The sequence below is a fragment of the Tigriopus californicus genome, chromosome 12 (assembly GCF_007210705.1).
Source record: "Tigriopus californicus strain San Diego chromosome 12, Tcal_SD_v2.1, whole genome shotgun sequence".
NCBI lineage: Eukaryota > Metazoa > Arthropoda > Copepoda > Harpacticoida > Harpacticidae > Tigriopus > Tigriopus californicus.
Window position 1 is genome coordinate 8,517,605 of NC_081451.1, and position 20,313 is coordinate 8,537,917.

General features: G+C 40.8%; 1 long non-coding RNA gene across 1 annotated transcript in view; it reads left to right on the top strand.

The window, feature by feature from the left end:
- LOC131891690 (uncharacterized) overlaps positions 1 to 12,172 on the top strand; it is a 16,251-nt gene extending 4,079 nt beyond the window's left edge. Inside the window, exon 2 of the long non-coding RNA XR_009374449.1 lies at positions 11,589 to 12,172. This is a non-coding gene — a long non-coding RNA (uncharacterized LOC131891690). The remainder of the gene's footprint in view (positions 1 to 11,588) is intronic.
- The last annotated feature ends 8,141 nt before the right edge of the window (positions 12,173 to 20,313 follow it).

Sequence of the window (20,313 nt, forward strand, 5' to 3'; positions counted from 1 at the left end):
ACTTTTTCTTCGTTCGTGTGCTACCCAACCTTTAGCTATTTTTGCAACCAACTTATTTCTAACTTTCCAATCATGGGAGCAATTGCTGTGGTATTATCATGAATTTTCGTTTTCCCCACATTTTGGGTAAGTGGATTTCTTTGAAGCCCAAATGGTAGACTATTTTTAGGTTTCATGGTTGACTTCTTCTTCATACTCTGGTAGATTTCCAAAATTACTGCAACTGTGGTATCCATTCAGCAAACTTGACGCTTTGGAAACCACTTGCCTCTGGCATATTGTGGATATAAATCAAAAGCAGTAAAAAGGCCAAGTATGCTCTTTGAGGAAATCTTGTTACTTGTGTTTTGGTTAGCCTTGACACCAACCAATTTTCTACCGAGCCACTACCAACCTGATTGTACATGGCTTTAATCTCTGAACATCCCAAAACACATTATTGGTCTGATTAACTAAGAAAAATTGACATTTGCTCAATTTACAAGGTCCATTTTCTCAGAATTGTTAGCTAAAATTTCTTCAAATCACATGAACAATGTACGTTTTGGAAATACAGTAAACATTATTGAAATCATAGTCAAATTGGAATACGAAAGGTTACCTTCTACTACTTTAAAAATAAGCTAGTACAAAATTTTAATTTGATCATTTGAATAATTCGGTTCAGTCACGTCCTTTGCTAGACCAATCGAACGTTTGTTGCTCCTGACTGTGTATAGGGGTGTATGTAAAGTGTCGCGTGGTGCCTAAGTAAGACACATTTGTTCTTTAGCTCTCCCTTCTTCCTATCACTAGTAGTTTAGACTATATCTTTTATTTTTTATGTTCATGGGTAAACTACACTTTAAGGCGGACACGCAGAAAGCAGCAGTAAGGTAGGAGACGAGAGGAGTGGTGAAGGGGGGCCGCAAGTTGCGCGCAATCACAAACCATTGAGGAACCGTTGACAACGAGCGGCAACGGGCCAGTGATGGGCACACCATCGAAACTGACTTAATAGACTTAGGAAAATTGGCAATTCGGCAATGTTTCAAAGAACTTATTTTACGTCAGTTGTAACTTCTAATCTTAGATGGAATTCGGTACTCAAAATTTGAGGACCAGACACTTTGCCAAATGGCCAATACCATTGGTTGCTTGACCCTACAGAAGGCATGGTTTCAACAAAAATAATTTTCTAATGCAATTAAATTTGCAAAATTGTTCTTCTCATTTTGTGATTATTTGGTTGCTTGCCAGAGGCAACATACGTACAAACCAGTTGACGTCTGGCTTTTTAATGGGGACCTTTCACAATGAACCTTTCAGGAGTTCAGTCAGCTCACATATATTGCTCAGGAGTTTTCCTTTGGACCAATTACTTTCACTCCATGACCTGACCTTCACTGGATACTAAAATCAGTAGTGTGTCTTGTTAATTTCCATGTCTTGACCCCATCTATGCTTAGCTCCCTCCAAACAATCTTCCACTGTAGTCTCTGAAGAGGCTTTTGGCGCAGCATCCCCAGAATCTACTACTGCTCGCTGACCGCTCCCTCCCTTCCCCTATGTCCCCCAAAGTGTATCATTGCCGTTTCATGTTGTATTTCACTTTTCTCTGTCAATATTTTTATCCCATCAGGTTATTTTCATTATTTTTGACTTAAGGAGGATTCAATTATTGACTTGTTTAGACTGTTCATTTTCCTGTACTTTAAATGTAGTTGTTTTTTTCTTGTTATATTCTATCAGCTTATTATCGCATTTTCAATATATAAATTTAGGTTCTAGAACCTCTTTTGTTCTTTCCATTGATCGTTCCTGTTTGTTGATATGTTGTTCTCGCTGAGGCTGGGTAGGGATCAACCAAGTGGTCATAGTAGCACCAGCCCTTCTTTCTCCTGCTGCTAGCCCAGGCAATCTTACCACTATTTGCCTACTTTCTATATGTCCCTAGGGAGTACTTTCCTCTTGGTTTTCACCCAGTTGTTTTTACCTGCACTACAGCTGGTTTTCAGTAGCGCGCTAGTTTTTCACCACCTACCTTACCTTTTCCCCTCCTGCTCTGCCCTTCTACTTTTGCTTCTTCACCTTTTATTTCTATTTTGCCCATTTCCAACGGTTTTTTCTAGCAGTTGAAGGGAAGGTTCCAGAATTATTTTTCAAGTATGTTAGATTTACATTTCTTAACATTTCTTTCCATTAACCATTGGAAGCCTTGTTTGAAAGGACTTTCTGAAGGGGCCAGGATTGTCTTTGAATGTTTTTGACCGGAAAAACTCCATCCTCGATAAATAAGCCTTTCTTATGGAAGCCTGGTAGCTTGGATGGTCACGCCCAGGCCACTTCTTGACTGTGGGAAGAACCACTCAAGTGTAGGCAAAACGGACAAAGGTACTTGACACTGACTTGTTAGATCGCCTCCTGGAGTCAAAGAGACACAGTAGAAAATGCTCCCAAGATTTGCCATGTCCATAAACGACAAAGATGCAAAATAGACAGGAAAGATTGTCGATTGGATCACCCAAAGTGTGTCCACAAACTTAGTGAGTTTTGGACTTCTCAGATTTCAATGAATAGGGTTGTTCTAAGCAACTTGCTTAGTACCCATTAATTGTGCCTGAATTCATTGAATATGCCTCAGTTTTTAGAGCACTAAGGCTCATCTCTGGGTTCACTTAGGAGGAAGAGACAACACTTGTCTCAACTCATTGTCAAGTCCTCAACAGACTTACCCCACCCCTTTCCTTTCCCCCTTCCCTCTTCCCTCCCATTGTTTCCCTTTGTTCCCCTTCCTCTCCCCCAACCTTCTTCCTCAATTCCTCTAACATCTCTTCTGCCCAAACTTTGTTAGCTCTAATTCCCCCCTCTGGTCGCCATTTGAGCCCCCACGCATCTTTTTTAGAAATCGTATACTCAGGTCGGTGGCCAGAGTTCCTTCTGCCCTCTCTATTTACCCTCTCCTCAAAGGTTTTCTTCACCCTTCAACCTAAGATGAATTTTGTCGAAAAGCAGGATTTTTTAAGGTTAGGAAGGCGTAGTTCAAAGATTTGATGGCAGTCCTCTAGTCCATCAAAGGACAATGAGTTCGTATAAAAAGGCTTTATCTGAATGTGCATTGTCTTATTTTCAAAAAAGACAAGCCCCAAGATCAAGGTTCTTGAGGAACTAACCTCTTTTAGCCGTAGCTCGTGGAAAATGCTCCTCTGTTGAAGAGCTGTTCAATTATTGGCAAATTCTAGAGACACAAACTCACAAGGTCGGACGTTAAAAGTGAAATTCTCGATTTCAAATGTACTTGCAAATTTTAATTTTTCATTTAATTAATATTTATTATTTACCTATATCTATTCATTATAATATTTATTTTAAATAGCTCGTAAATTTGCCAAAAATTATGAGATCAACCTGCCTAACAAGAGCATTACTGCTTTTGTTCGTGAACAGGAATGATTTTTTATCCATCAGACCATCAGCAAAGATACCATCCTGTGTGAAACACCAACGGACGGTCAACAAGTATGGCACGAGTCGAATTCGATGCAAGCATGATAAGTTGTTGAATGATTACAAAGTCGTAATGTCGAAGGCGTAATTAGCCATCAGCTTGAAGTTTTCGCAGAAATCCGCGCTATGATTCAACGTACTGGATGTTGAGGAAGACCTGATAGCTGTTGCTTGCTTTGAAGGGGATCGAACTCGCAAATTGTGGTCTCTTAAGATGAGGAACATTGGGGTCATGAATGATGGAATGGAAATCTTCTGTGAAAGAGCGAAGAAACGAGGAACAGTTGACGCAATTTCTTGGCAAAAACGAGGTAAAAACCGATCAATTTGGAAAAACAAGCACATGTTTATTTTGCAAAATTCAAGAAACTTCATTCCCAAGGAACAATGAGGCAAAAATGTCTGGGTCAATCTGTTGGGTCACTTTTGTCAAGGTGTAGGTCAAAAATATGACGAGGGATATCCCTTATTACTTTTTGGTTGGTCCTGTCTTTTTCAGCGAGGGACAAAAAATGCCAACTTCATGACGGTCCAATTGGAAAGAACCAACTCGCAAAATTGGGCAAGAAGTGGCAACAGCTTTCCTTAAACCAAATCCAGAAGACTTCACCGGAAATGCTGGAGACAAAACAGACACCACTGCAGCCGCAAACAACAGAGCCACTTCTCTTTCAAATGATGGCTCATTTTGCTTGGAATAGTGACAACATGTGCAAGGAATACGTGGAAAATGCTGGAATCACCATTCGAATAAAGGCAACATCCTGGCTTGCAAATGGCAGGCATTGTTCAACCTCCATTCCAAAGGAGGGACCAATACCTTTGACATCATCAATGGAGGTCAAGAAACCAACATCTTCTATATCATCAATGGATTATGAGAACAATCTTTATCAAAAGTTTACAAAAGATGAATCTTTGGACGATGGCCAAGAGTCCAGTGAAAACTCCTTGGGCATTAATATGAACCGGTTGCACATTAATCAAAAAAAGTACTATTTTAACGTCTTCATTGCAGGCTCATGCGGGAGAGAAAGTGCTCCTTTTTTAATGTCTTCATTGCAGGCTCATGCGGAATGAAATTTGTTACGTTTTTAGCGTCTTCATTGCAGGCTCATGCGGTAAGGAAAGTGTTACATTTTCCTGCCCTCAACTGCCTCATGCGGGCTTCCTTTTTATCGCGTAAGCGTGCGTTCCAACATTGCTCACCACTTGTCGGCTAGTGAGCAAGGGGTTAACAATGATATTGTTAACCGCTTGGCTTCTTTAGAGCGACTTCATTTCAGGCTCATGCGGGAAGAAAAGTGCTACTTTTTTGGGTCTTCATTGCAGGCTCACGCGGGAAAAAAAGTATTACTTTTAGAGCGACTTCATTTCAGGCTCACGCGGGAAGAAAAGTATTACATTTTTAGCGTCTTCATCGCAGGCTCATGTGGAAAGAAAGAAAAGAGCAGGCTGTGTTGTTTTTTACAGCATAACTTTGGCCATATCTCTAAGCAAGAGTTCTCTAAGCATAGGTTTGGGCTCAAACTGGCCAAATTCATGCATTCACTAAATCTTTGTGGTCGTTTGATTTTTTTTATTTTGGGTTTAGGAGATGAGAAAGTTTGGCTTCCGTTCGCAGCCCATACCTCTAAAATTATGTGGGCCAAGTTCATCTATTTAACAAGATTTTGTGGTTGTATGAAGCGCTCATTTTGGAATAAAGGTGAACGGTTTAGTAGATCATTATTTTTTTGCTTCCGTTTGCAGTCCACCTTTCTAGGAGTCCTTGACTTAAAACAAGTCCTGAAAGTGGCAATGGCTTAACAGCCGCATGTCTCATGTTTGAAGGTAATTTTTCAAAACTAGATATCTATAATTCATGATACACTCTTTTTAGTATCGCCATTTTTTCTTTCAAAATGAAGTGAAGCTCCTGATTTCTGACCTTAAACACATCTTTAAAGGTCATAAAATTACCTAACAACTTACTATACATGTGTTGTAAATGGATATTTTATAGTCCTATTAATGGCTCTTATGATTTAAATATTTCCTAGAACGGCAATTCCATTCAACAAGTTGGATGGAAATACGCAGACACAACAAGATAATTTTTAGGAATTAACTTCGGCAACCAGCTTAATTGGAAAGTTTATATTTCTGTGCTCAATCACACCATACAGAAAAGCCTTTTCAATACCTTTGGCCAATCAAGCTTTACCCTCACAATTACGGCAACTTCTGTTTAGCGCCTTGATAAAAACATGAATTGATTTTTGGGATCGAATATTTAATTCGGCAAATCATCCGCATTAACATCCCTGGAAACTACACAAAAGTGGGCGGTTCATTAGATTGTGTTAGCGAAGAGGACAGACCACAATAGCAAGACGTTTAAAAGGCTAGGTATTCTCAAATTCATGATCAAGCAAAGCTTAAACAACTCAAATTTATGTTTCTTTGCCTAAAAGATAAAATTCCGCGAATCGATAATGCATTTGCAGCTAGGATTAAGAGAGGTAGTAAAACAGTGTTTGATTTGCCACTTCATCGACTGAGCTGGTTCCAAAATTTACCAAACGATATTTTCCCACAAGGCTTGAAACTAGAGTGCATGTCAGAAAAAAGTCACTCCAACCAAGCCACTTGAGACTTTGCTTTGAACACATTTTGGTAGTTTGGCAGCAGGGTGTCAGGCTGATCGACTTCTCTTGCATTACGCAGTTTCAACCAAAGCAGGCAAACAAGCCATCAACTCATTGGTCCCTGAATTCGAACTTGATTTTGAGAATCACGTAACTAAATGTGTTCAAAGCCGATCCCCATCGCACCAGGCAGCCTCATTGAAGGGAGGCAAAAAAATCTCAGAAATCTCGTGAGTGTCGTTTTCTCTGACTAGCTCTCTACTTGAAACGAATTCATTGTTGATAAATTGCCTCCATCTGTTCTTCTTGACGGCTCGTCGAAACAATGGCGTGGACGAATAAACAAACTCAATCATTACCTCACACCCTACCACGTGCGGAATTTAAAAAAAAAACTGTTTTTCTTGTGCGCATAATCTAAGCTCGGCCTAAATCTCTATTAAGCTAATGCTCTGAGATTGACTATAGATTCTATCTATCTAAATATATCTATCCATCTATTGGTGATGGACCTCTCTGGTAATTCAAAAAACTGGAACACTTGGAAAACCTGTCTTGTCACCCTCGGTATCCTCCCATTATTTTTCAATCGCATGCGTCTTGAAAACAAGCCTTATGGCTTAAGAGGTGCATCGGCTCGCTTTACCTTTCATCCTATTCTTACTTTATTCAAACTCTGTCTTTACTAATATTTCTCGAAATTGCTTCACCAATGCATACCTACATTTATATTTAAGAGGTACCGGTGGTCCTAAAAGGCTCTGACCTTTAAATAACGATATTTTCGTAAAAATATATTACGTTGTTGAATAAATGAGGCGATTGTATATACTTTTAAGTTTTGTTTTGATAAGCTTGTCATTTTAACCTATCGCTGTTTTTTAATTCTTTATCAAGCAGTACACTAGTAGAGGTTGACTTCGTGTCTAAAGTGAGACAAAGAAGCTTAGAAATTGCACTTCAAGATATCTTTGGGTATGTTATAGGTATACGAGTATTTCAAAGTTTTTTTAAAGGCTTGTTTTGATTTTTTGGCACCACCAACATGCTATGCTTTGAAATGAAATGTGAATTTACAGTTGTTCTGATTTTAGTTTTGTAGTTATAAAGTCTAGTATTTTTTGACACTTTCGGACACCCCCTTATTTTTCGACACTTTGGGCAAAAATGAAATGCCCACCCCGATTGGGAGCCTCCATATTACAATTTAGCATTTCCACATCAGACCCCTTCACAGGCTGCACCCTAATCCGCCAATGGTAATCTGATATGTACGTAGTGTATTACCGGATGTTCATCGCCACAAAGCAATTTTGCTAAGAAGAAATATTCAGGTGAAGCAAATTCTACTAGCTAAAAGCTAATTTAGAAACCAATTACACTTTAAGCGAACTGTTAACGATTTTGAGTGCAATAATTGGGATACAGTGAGGCTCTTCAAGGCAGTTTTGAACTCGAAGGCAGTTGGAATTGAATTTTTATACAACATCTGACTAAAAATGTTTCGCCCATAATACAGTCAATATGAAAAAACATTAGTTATTATTTTCAATATACAATCAATATGTACAGTCCCTTTGGAGAAGGATTGCAATAAAATTTCAATACATCATCACAGGAAATCATATTAAAAATCGTCTTTGATGTTATTAAATAACCCACAACTTGTTCATAACGTTTCCAAATTGGGAGCATAACATTAATTGCATCAAAATGAATTACACTTTTGATGACTTTAAATGTACCATGCGAGCAAAATGACCTTTTAACGCCTATTTCACCATCAACTTGTAATGCCAAGCACTTGGCATGATAATTAATTGAAATTGATCAGTCGTGGCAGACCACGGATGTCCGACTGAGTGAGTCGTGGTGCTGGTTGATGATGCGTTGGCCTTTCAATCCCGCCTGACGGGTTAGGAATGGCCTGGCACAACATGGGGGTTGACATGGCCAGGGCCGATCAATGAGGTGAACCTGTTGGTTCACGGTTAACTTTACGTTTAGAAGTGCATGGTGATTTAATTTTAAGTTTGAAAGTACAAAATGAACGTAATGATTGAAAAATAATACCAGCATAAAACGTGACCCATAAATGAACTTTAAGTCCCCAGATTTTAGTAAAATGTCCCGGACTTCAATTAGGATGTACTTGAGGGCTGACACCTCTTTGAACTGGTTTCTATGCGTCATAGCCGTCTATCGTCATCGTTCTGAAGATATCCACGTCTTGATTCCTTTAAGGTGTTCCTCATCACTATTCTTACTAAAAGTAAAGCTGGACGTCCTTGAAGTTGTAAGATTGTATCATTTTCCCATGGTCTAAACAAACCATGCTTCAGTTTCATATTTGTGTGGATTGTGATGCTTCTTGTAGAGTTCCCTCAGGGCAGCTGCTATTGAAGGTGTGAAAGGAGGTTGGAAGCCAGGTGAACCTTCATCAATTGAATCTTGTTTCCGACACACAATTGCATTGCTCATTTTTGGTTGGAGCTTTGATTCCACGTGTTCCTGAAAGTCCACAAATTCTCGAAATGGACGGGAACACGAAATTCTTCCACAATGTGTGGAGCCGGTTCAACAGATTGACCTCGAGTAAGATGATGTCCTCTTACTCCGTTCAACGCATGTGGAATGTCAAACATAACGTTGACCGACAAGCCGGTGAAAGGGTTGACAAACTTATTTTTCATGGCTGAGGGAGGCAAGTTTGGAGTGTTGATGCTCTTGCTCATAGCCCTAATCGCTTGCTTGTCGTAGGCCCTCTATAACCCAAAATCCTTTAATACATCCTTCGTTGAGATATCCTAAAAACAGGCAATTGTGATTGACAAAGAGATATATAGTAGTAAGATTGTGAGACGATTTGTCAGCATGTGCGTGTAGCACTTTAAACCTTGTTTATGGTCTAATGTGTTAAAATATCAGGATAGACAATAAAGAGGTAGAACAATATAAAACATGTGTTTGACTCTGCCACGTCTTTTGGCTTTCTATTCAATTTGGGCTCAATATAAAAAATTGAATTTTCTGTCGAAAACACAAGTTCTTGTCCGTTTCTTCAACCTAACGGTAAGTTGTTTATCATTTGCTTTATGATCCTTTTTCTGCAGCGTATTGTTTATGTATCGATTTCCCAACTTTATAAAGGGACTCACTTTTTTTGACTCTTTTCTTAATAGATCTTTCCAACAAATTTGAATATCAATTTCAGCCCCTTGTTATCTGTTTGAGAAAGTCAGCAAAAAGAGAGCCGCAGTTGAGCTATATCTGCCGTCATGAGCAAAAGCTCAACATCATTGTATGAAGAAAGGCCCCCTAAGCAATGACTAGGCTCCAGAAGAGAATCCATTATTTTAATTATCGTTAAGGACAAGCATATCTTGGCTTTTTATGGTGGGGTATACTGTTAAGTTACTACAAGTACAAGAGGAAGAGGGTAATTGTATACTATAACATCGATATCAGTTGAAAACGGATCCTAATGTCTAACATTGCAAGAATAACACGTTAATTTCTTGTCAAGAACGTAGAACATCAATGTGTAGACTGACTGGTAAATGCTATTGTTTGCTTATATGTTGCAAGAGATGAAAATGCCACAACGATGCTAAAAGGTACCAAATCGACCTTTTCTACAGCAGCATTTTTTTTGTTTATTTTTACATTACAGTTTTACACTTTTTTCACATTTCCTCAACTTTTTCAAATGTTTCCTAGCTTTAAACAATGATGTTTTTCTGCTGAAAAGGGAACTCTTATTTTGGAGGTCCGGTCATCAAGCAGAATCCAACTTCCTTTGAAGGCCAGCCACAACTGCTGGATTCAAAGTGCCCTGGAGCCTTTTTGCTAATTTGCAACTCCTTTTAAACAATTGCTTCCTATACTCAATTCCTTTTTCTGTAAAATCCAATGCTTCGCCGAATTTGTAATCAGAGCACAACGGTGGTCTATAAATCGTCACAATAGACAGGTTCTTGGACGTCACTTGACATATGAAGACTTAGACCTCCCCATTAGACATTGACACATGGTAGTCTGTAGACAACTGTGAATGAAAAAAAACACCCCACCATGAGGAAATTTTGGGTTGGTCGGCCTAATTCTGTCACATCGAATAACAGTAAATTACTTGAAAGCGACATCTTTGTCTAGTACCCCCGTTCTTAGCAAGGTCTCTGCTAGAGAGAGATAAAAAAATGTCCTTAGTTTTGCCTGATTTCTCAAGCATTTTAATCTTAAAAGAGGTATTCTTTAAAATGAGGCAAAATGGATATTGAGATAGATACCTTTCAGGTTGGCAGGGTCTTTGACTGTACAAGTGCCAGCAAAGTCTGTCTATCCCTTCTAACCGTAAAAATCATATTTTTGTACAAAGTTATTTTCACTTTCACATTTTTGGTGCTGTTGTTGAGTGGATAGCTGTAAGGATATGTGGTCTATTTTCAAATTTAGACGAGCAATATGCTCGAAAATAGTTGGCAATGATTACATGCAAGCTGTGTCATTGACGCGGTTATTGGGGCCAAAAACAAGTGCAGACGATTATATGGCGCACCCGGTATTAGAAATAATTTTTCACACGTTGCAAAAGTACCCTTTAAAATTAATTGTTCGTCAACGGTAGACCTCAAAAAACAGATATAACCGTTAAAAAATTATTAACCTTTTCTTGGCCACTTTCGCCAAAATCAGGCTTCTAATTCTTTAACTTTTGGAAGGCTTTTTGCCACTATTTCGACTTTGTTTGTCTTTTTTGTTACTAGTTTTCACATTTTAAAACTTGCTGTTGCCTGTTGGGAACGCTTTTTTTTACTTCCGTACTGGATGATCAGATAAAGAATTGAATTCTCAACCAGAAGCCTTGGTAACATTTTTTCGAGTGGGTTTTCACCGGCTTTGCTAACCGTTGGAAGGAATAATTCAAATGCACAAAAGTGCCCTAAGCAATATCACTAGGCTCCAGAAAAGAATCAACGTGTCCTAATATCAAACATTGCAAGGAAAAGAAATGTTGATATTTTGTTTACTCAATGGATAATCTACTAAAAACAGTTGCGTGCTTAGATTTTGTAACAGATGAAAATGCTGCAACGTAGTTAAAAGGGGCTAATATCTCCCTTTGTCTATTGACACAATTTTTTTCCATCAATAAATTGTCTCCAAAGGCGAGATTCGAACCCACATCGTGTTTCTAACGGGTACATTAGGCCACTCAGCTACAATGGTTCCTTTCAAGTTAGTTTTGCATTTCCACACCTTTTTCGGCATTTCCGTTTTTTCCCATTTTCTGGACTTTTTCCCCTTTTCCTCACCTTAAAAATGAAACAGTTCAGCTTAAAAGGCAACTTTGTTTTGCGAAGTCTGGTTGTTAGGCAGAATTGTTTGTTCTACTATAAGCAACTCTACTCTAATTGTTTTTCAATGACTGTGTCCATCCACTCTATTTTTATCCTTTTTCAAACGTTTTAGACAACAGTCATCATGAAATCCATTGCGGGATTTGGTTCTCTTTTGCTTATTGCCGTTTTGATCAATGTGGCTCAGTGTCGTCAATTCCGGAGATCCTCCTTATTGGACGAAGAATCCATTAACCGAGATGGACTCCCATCTTATGAGGCCACAATGAAGCCTCTCCTTGAAAAATGCCGGACTGACCAATCTCAATGGGAATGCCAATTATTTCAATTGACAGATGACCATGAATTAACTATTCCACCCTATTATTTGTTAGTAAATCATTTCATTTTTGGCTGCGCGATTGCGGAAGGAACAAGGGCCCAACCAAAGTGGTGCAAAGAGCTTCAATCGTCCGATGGAAAATACGTTGTTCCATCTTTTGAGGAATTTCAAAAAATATTCCAAACCAAATGTAAGGCTGATGTAACACCCGATCTGAGCTACATGTGCATATTTTTTGGATTTTAATGATTATGTCGTGTTGCTTCCTCTCTCTCCGACAACTACCTGTTGATAAATTGGGATCAGTACAAGCCAATCAAAGAGAGTAAAAATATAGTATGAATAAGCAGATTAAAAGGCGTGATGGAACCATCCATTTCGATTTCATCTTCTTCAAAATACAAAAACATCCTTGTCTCAATAGCTAGCAGTAAAAACGTTCACGCCTTGCATTTGAATGCGGCCTATTTGGCTGCAAATTTTGACAACAAAATAGAAATTAACTTGCCAATATTTAGGTACTAACAAGTTCAGAAGAGCGTTAACCGGCAAATTTGCCTCCATATCAAGCAAAACTGTATGTACATGAAAAGGATAGCTTTATCATTCTAACTTCAGCTTTGAACCAACCATGCTCCAGGAACAAGTTTTGGGTCCAAGTCACGCTGCCACTCATGGCGCTCAGCTATTCTAGCTCCTTAGGGATGCACCTTCCTGCATCAGATTTTGAACCCACAATACCTGGGGAGAAGAATCGAGGCGGGAAACCCTCTCACTCAAGGGTACTGTGTTAAACACCACATCACGTTTACTCTGTTTTGGTATGTTCTTTACATGCAATCATTCTATTGAGTTTAGTCATACAAGAAGAAAGTCGTAGATTAGTATAGGGATCCAAATATCTCATGTTCCCCCACATGCTTTGGGTAATCTTCACTCTGCCAATCATAATCTTCAAGGGTTACAAGTTGACCAACCAAAACCTCATTGTTTGTTATACCGGATTTAATATTCTTCGTAGTTCTACATGGATGCATTCCGCAGTACTTCATTATTCGAAAATTGGCATTTTTCCGAAGAGAATCACTGTCCAAGAAATAGTCGCCACCCTGAATTTGAACATCCTTATTTTGTTCCATATAACGATTCTGTTTACCAGCCCATAGCACATACTTGACCCGGTATTTGGTCTTTAAATCCACAGTGTTTCAATCTGGTACGTATGCTTCGTTACGGTCGGCATGCCAATAGTTCAATCCAAGAAATCCGTCAACGGCTTTTCTACAATAATATGATCTAAACACAGAACTACAAGTGACCGGCTTGCCCGTGGCCAGATTAGTTCACACATATTGGCAAAAATGGAAGTCAGCATAATGGTTCACTGACGAGGGAATGTACTTGTGATTGGTGGGGTCTATGAGAAACAAATAGTTGTCAAAGTTCGATGTGTGCCAGTCCCCAAATATGGGGTGATTGGTCGCATTCTCGTCTTCGCCCCATTCTTTCAGACCCATACTCCAAGTCAAGTGTCTAATTCCATTGGCCTCCGTGAACTCACGAACCAATGAAGTAAAGCAAGGCATAACCGAGTCATTGCTCAAATTGGACATGTCTTCAATGAAGTCATCCGTTTGTTCCATTGAGGTTGGTTGGAACACTCCAGCCAAGAAAGTCTTGATCCCGTTGATCACGTTCCAATAATTGAAACCGGCATTAAGAGCCTCCTCCTTTGTATCTGCGTTTTCAGCCGGTTGATAGACGATCTTTTTAGAATGGTCTCTTACCAGGGCACAATGGTGATCTATTGCTATTTGAAAGCGATTACCTTACAACTACTTGCCATCAAAATGCATTTCCATCCGATTTGGCAGCTCCGTTCAAAAAACTGTAACACTTTGGAGGAGTATAACAAAGCAATGAGCACTGGGTTTGAGATGCTGGTTGAAAACGGAAAATGAAAATCCTGACTGACAAGGGACGTACGCTTATGTCAGATATTGTCGAATTTGTCCTATTGCTAGACAAAGGCTAAACACGTGAAAGCTCGAGCCTCAAAAATGACGAATTATAAAGCATTGAAAACATCTGAAACAATTGATCAAATGGAAAGGTAAATTTAGTTTTAAAAAAACTCCAATCCAAGTTTTCCTGATTATTGATGGCCTTAGACCTTCCTTTGCTCCTGACGCTGGCCATCACCTTGTGCACGAGGTCAGGATCTACCACTTTATTTTGATTTCCTCTTTGGTTTCAATATTCCTTTCACAATCTACTAACATACCTCAATTTGAACGAACTTCTTGAGTGTTGCATTTTTCGAGTACAATATCAATATTCTTTTGTTCACATCATATAATTGTGGTTTAAAATTGTGACAACAGGAAAGTTTGGCCAAAATAGTGGTTTTACATACCTATTTTGTGCATTTGAAAAAAAGATTATAATTTGGGTGCACTCCTTGATGTTAATTTCTTGATTATATGTGCCAGTGGTGTCAATAGTGCTGCTTTAATTTGTTCATGAAAAAATAGCTTGACATAGAATCATTATAGAAAGTTGGATTTTTTTGCCTTGAACGCTAAAGGGACAGCTTTCTTACTGGTTGTGGGATTTAAATTATTGTCCAGTTACTTGGGAAATTGGCATCCTGGAAAAGACTGGTTACAACCACTTATTACACTTACAACCGGACGAAAGGAGGTTCGTGTGGGTGAAAAGAACGCGCGCCAAAGATCATCTAGAGCCTACCCTCCCCAAGCAACCAAGAAGTCAATTATTGCCAGAATTGTTGAAATTTGGGAAAGACTGCCTGTGCACATCAGGGAGGAAGGATACAATGCTAAAGTGTATAATCAAGACCTGGGACCTATCTACTCAGTAATAACAAATATGAATCCAAAGAAGCAACAAAGACATTGTGAAACATATCTTGATGTGAGGTGGAATATAGTAATCCGTAAGGTCGATCAATAGGAAACATTCAAATTTAAAACTGTATACATATCTCGTGTTCCTGCGACCAGAAATGAATAATTTTGTCCGAATATATCACCCAACTTTGAAAATGAATTTCAAAGGAGGCCATTTTGGATTGTTCAAGATTGGCCAGATTGGTCAAGTAAATGTAAATACTTAACACTGAGTCTTTGAGAAAATGTGATACTTACTTTTATCCTATGTCAACGCCAAGCTGAAGTCTTCTCTGGCAACCCTTTTTATCCGACAACGAACCTGACGTCCGTTTGTTGACAACGCCGGTAGAAGTTGGTTGATTTACTTGGAATTTCCGTTAATATCTGAATGAATTTCTTGAATTGCTCCAAATTAAAGCAAGAAAAAGCACCGGGGCAAGACCCTACATGACATTTCCTCTCCTTTTGATAAAAGTCGTCGGCAGGATTAGAGGATGCATTTGTCACCTTAAGCAAGGGACACTTGAGGTCGAAAATAAACCTAATATTGAAAATCCAGTATAAGGAACTTTAACGTGGTGGAAAAAACCTGTATTGTTGTCTCTGTCGTAAAATTACAAAAAAGATTCTCGCAATCTAAGTTACGGATGCGACATTCCCCACCAAGAGGGCTGGGGTGCAGATCTTGGTAAGAACTTGGAGAGGCTAGTCGCTCACCTCACTGAGCATTCTCTTCTAGTAATCCCAATTTATGAACATGCCGACGAAGAATCGCTCTTGATGGCATTTGGACATCAACGGCTCTCGTTAAACCGTCCTTGCTTTGAAGCATTTCCTTAATTCGAGCCAAACGCCATTCATTCTTTGATACGTTACTGTCACGAAGGATCACAATTTCTCCAACAGAGAGGGAATGCTTGTTCTGTTGATTCCATTTCTTCGTGGGAGCGAGGGACAAGAGGTAGTCATTTTGCCATCTTTTCCAAAACGAATTGATGAGTGTTCGTCTTTGCTTCCATTTTGTTACAAAATGAGGTTTCCCCGTCGAATCAGAGTTCACATTATTTCCTGGACTTGGGAGAAGCAGAAGGTCCTTACCAACACACAACTGAGCTGGCGTGATGGGGAGAAGTTCTTCTCCTTCCTTCACGGTAGATAATGGCCGGTTGTTTATGATGGATTCACACTCAAGAAGAACCGTTTCCAGTTGCCTGAAAGTTAGGGTGCTCGTATGTAATGCTATCCGGAGGGACTTATTGGTCAGTCCAACCATACGCTCTGTCACGCCGTTTGTCCACGGTGCATGAGAGAAGGAAAAACAAAACTCTATTTTATACTTTGACATTTCATCATGCACGTGTTCCCAACGTATGCTCTTGACCAATCGCTTCAAATCTTTGTCAGCTCTAATGAATGTTTTTGTCCCATTGTCCGTGTAGCACTTAGATGGGATTCCTCGCCTGGCAATAAATCTCCTTAGTGCCAACAAGAACGTTTCAGTTGATTAATCGCAAATTAGCTCTAAGTGGATTGCTCGGGAAGTAAAGCAGGTGAAGAGGCATCGTGCACGTGTTCCCAACGTATGCTCTTGACCAATCGCTTCAAATCTTTGTCAGCTCTAATGAATGTTTTTGTCCCATTGTCCGTGTAGCACTTAGATGGGATTCCTCGCCTGGCAATAAATCTCCTTAGTGCCAACAAGAACGTTTCAGTTGATTAATCGCAAATTAGCTCTAAGTGGATTGCTCGGGAAGTAAAGCAGGTGAAGAGGCATCGTGCACGTGTTCCCAACGTATGCTCTTGACCAATCGCTTCAAATCTTTGTCAGCTCTAATGAATGTTTTTGTCCCATTGTCCGTGTAGCACTTAGATGGGATTCCTCGCCTGGCAATAAATCTCCTTAGTGCCAACAAGAACGTTTCAGTTGATAAATCGCAAATTAGCTCTAAGTGGACTGCTCGGGAAGTAAAGCAGGTGAAGAGGCATCCATGCACCTTTGATCTTTCTTTACCATATGGACATTGACTCTCCTCGCAGAGGTGTTTTACAAATAGAGGCCCGAAAAAATCAATCCCGGCCGTCTCGAAACATACTGTAGAGAGGCTTGTTCGCTCCTTTGGCAACGGTGCCATTTGTTGACCTAGTGGTTGGAGAGTGCGACATTTTGGTGCTTTGCACTGTACAATCCTCTTGACCTCCCGTCGGCTTCCAAGGATGTAGAATCTCTTCTTTATAGCGGCAAGAAGTTGTTCTATGCCGATATGTTGAAGCACTTTGTGAAGGTGAAGTACAAATAATTCGACAATCTTTGAGTGCTTCGGCAGGATGATTGGGAATCTGGTATCGAATGCAAGTTCAGAGCTAAGCATTAGTCTTGATTGGCTACATATTTTCCCACCAATAAGAATGGGTAGGAGAGTTTTCAGTGGCGACTGTTGGTTTACAGGGCGACTTTCAGCCAAATCTTGGAGATCGTCTCGAAACGATTGCCTTTGAGCCTCTCTGAACCAAAAATCCTCTGCCGCATGAAGCTCCTCTATGGTCAAGGGGATGGTCTGACGTGTTAATGTCTTCTTAGGCGAGTTCTTAGGTCCTGTCACTCTAGTCCCTCGTATTTTTATTTTGAGCAATTCACAAAATCTCAAAACCCAAGCGGTGATTCGGGTGAGTTTCGACCAAGTGCTGACTCGGTCCAACAATTGGCCAATGGGTTGTTTCTGCATATCGCACACCAAGGTTTCTGGACAAACTACCCCTTGCTCTTCAGGTCTGTCGATGTCCATCATTTCTGGCGTCCTCGCCCTCACGCTTTGAACTGGCCACTGATCTTTGCTCTGACACAAGAAGGTAGGACCACGCCACCACAGAGCACTTGACACAAGTTCCTCTATATTCTTTCCTCTTGATGCGAAGTCTGCCGGGTTTTCCTCCCCTGGACAAAACCACTATTGTTGTGAGGGTGCTATGTCTACAACAGCCTTGATTCTGTTGCCCACCCACTGACGCCAACTTTGAGGTCCTCTCTGAATCCTTAACAAATTCAGCAAGGAGTCAGTGAAATAGTAGCATCTCGACGAGTGGACTGACAATGCATTTGAGACATATCGGCCTGCTCGTGCAGCGCACAAAGCTCCCAATAGTTCCAACCTGGCTATTGAAAGGTCGTCTCTTAGAGGTGCTGCTCTCGTCTTACTAAAAACCAATGTAGATGTTCGTTTCCCATCCTCAGCCTGGCAGAGGAGATAAACAGCAGTCCCATAGACTTGTTTGGATGCGTCGCCAAAGATGGCAAGTTCAGATTGGGAGTTGTCATCCCATCCCAACCAACGAGGGACCGCAATGCTTTGAAGTATGGGTGTTTGGGTGACCCAATTGATCCATGATCCGGCAATCTTTTCGGGTAGAAGGTCATCCCATCCGAGACCCAAGATCCAAAGTTCTTGCATGATTAGCTTGGCCAATAATGTAAATGGGGAAACAAGTCCCAAAGGATCATATATACTGGCAAGAGTTTCGAGAACCCCTCGTTTGGTTGGAAAACGATTCACCGATTTGCATTGTTTGTTCATAAATTTGAAGCCGATTGTATCCTGGGTGGTATCCCACTCTAGACCCAAAGTGGACACTGTTCCATTAAGACATGCTTCGCCCCTGTGGGCCTCAAGCACCTCCTTCCTGTTGGACGCAAACTTATGGGCTTGGAAGCCACCCAAAGCGAGAAGATCCACTATTTTGTTTAAAATGGACCTTGCATCTTCTATGGTATTGGCGCTGGTAGAAAGGTCATCCATGTAAACATTTCTCCGAATTTCGGCTGCCGCCCTCGGAAAGGCCTCCTGATGCATTTCGGCCGTTCGGTGGAGACACCAGATTGCTTGAAACGGTGAAGAATTTATTCCAAACGTCACGGCGGTCATTCGGAACAAATCTGCCTGACGAGATTGGTCGAAATCACGCCAAACGTAGCGTAGAGCGTCCCGATCTGAATGAAGCCCGATTGAAAGGATTGAAGTCTGCGATTATTGCCACCCTTCTCAGTCGAAAACGAAGTTGCAATCCCGCGATGTCTGGTAGGAGGTTCGGCCCTGTAGAGGAGGTCATTTAATGATTTTTTGGAAAGCTTATCCCTACATAATTCATAACCACTCTGCATTTTGTGGTAGTGCTTGCTTTCAAAATAGGATGGGTCTCCAGGGTGTAGATAAATCGTCCATCCTGGGGCCACCATTCGTTCGCAGGAACTCTTTCAGACGTGCCTTGATCGTTCATGTCTGAATATGCCTTATTGAGAAGGTCGCGCTGTTCCCTTGCAGTTCTCCGTTCAACACTGACCATGACTCCTTTGGCTCGTGCCAGGTTGTTGGACAACACGGGTCGAGGATCATCTTTCCATAAAAGCCCAGTGCTCCATTTTCTCTTCAGTGAATCGTACTTCGACACACGGTCCATCAGATTTATGGCTTCTTGCCCCTCAACCGTGAGTGAATTGTCTTGTTGAGTGATTCCTAAATGTTCCTGGCTCCAAAAACACCTCAAATCAACTGGGGACCGGGGTGAGGTCGACATCACTGTATATGTGATCATCGGAAGGTGCTTTGGTGCTGGAGTGGGGCCCAGACTTGGGTGGGCTCCGAATAAAATCCAACCCAATTTTGTTTCTTGGGCGGCTGGCTCGTTGAGGAGTCCCACCTGTTGATTTCCTGTGCACAAGTGCGTAAATAGAGGTTCTCCAATCAAGACATCAATGGATTGGTCCTTTTTAGAGGGGTATTCTTCGGTGAACACGGTATTTTTTATGTGCTGATATGTTTTTGGGTCAAAATTGATAGGCTTGAGGGGTTTGGCGATGTTTTGGATGGTTGTGGCTGACACTACCTCGGAGACAAAACGTCCATCTAAAGATTCTATTTGAAATCGAACGTTTTTTTCTTGAGTTCTCCGGGATTGTCCTCCGCCCGCGACGCTCATTTGTAAAATCTCGCGGAGGCCATCGAGGCCCAAATTTTGTGCACAATTTCGAGCAATCAAATTCTATTCGGCGGCCGAATCTAACAGAAACCTGGCAATGACTTTTTCACTACTATGAGGACTCCGGACAAACCCAATGCAAGTGCGCAGAATCCCGTGAATGTGACCTCCAATGATAGGTTTCGCTAGGGTAATTGTAGGCTCGGTCACAGGCTCAGGTTCTCCAATTGAGTCGTCACTCTCCGTCGGATACATTTGGGAGGGAAATACTTTAGGTATGATAGCTTGATGAATCCATCGGCAATGTTTTATTGGCTGAGGACATCCATTGACAGAACAAGTTGGGCCATTGCACGTCTGTCTGTGGTCCGAGGAGAAGGGTTCAAGGCACCGAGTACATAGGTTTGAAGATTTTCGTATTTCTCCCACCTCTTCGGGTCTCATTCTGTGCATCCTAAAACAAGAAATATTGGAATGGCCTTGTCTTTTGCAAAAGGTGCAAACTAATTCCCGGGTGGCAAGAAACGTGGCCGGTGTGGTCCGCTTGGGTCCAGTAACCCGAGTCGACCTTGGTTGGGTCTCTTCCGCTTCATTTGGTGCCAACTTTGCCTGTTTTAACAAGACACTCAAGA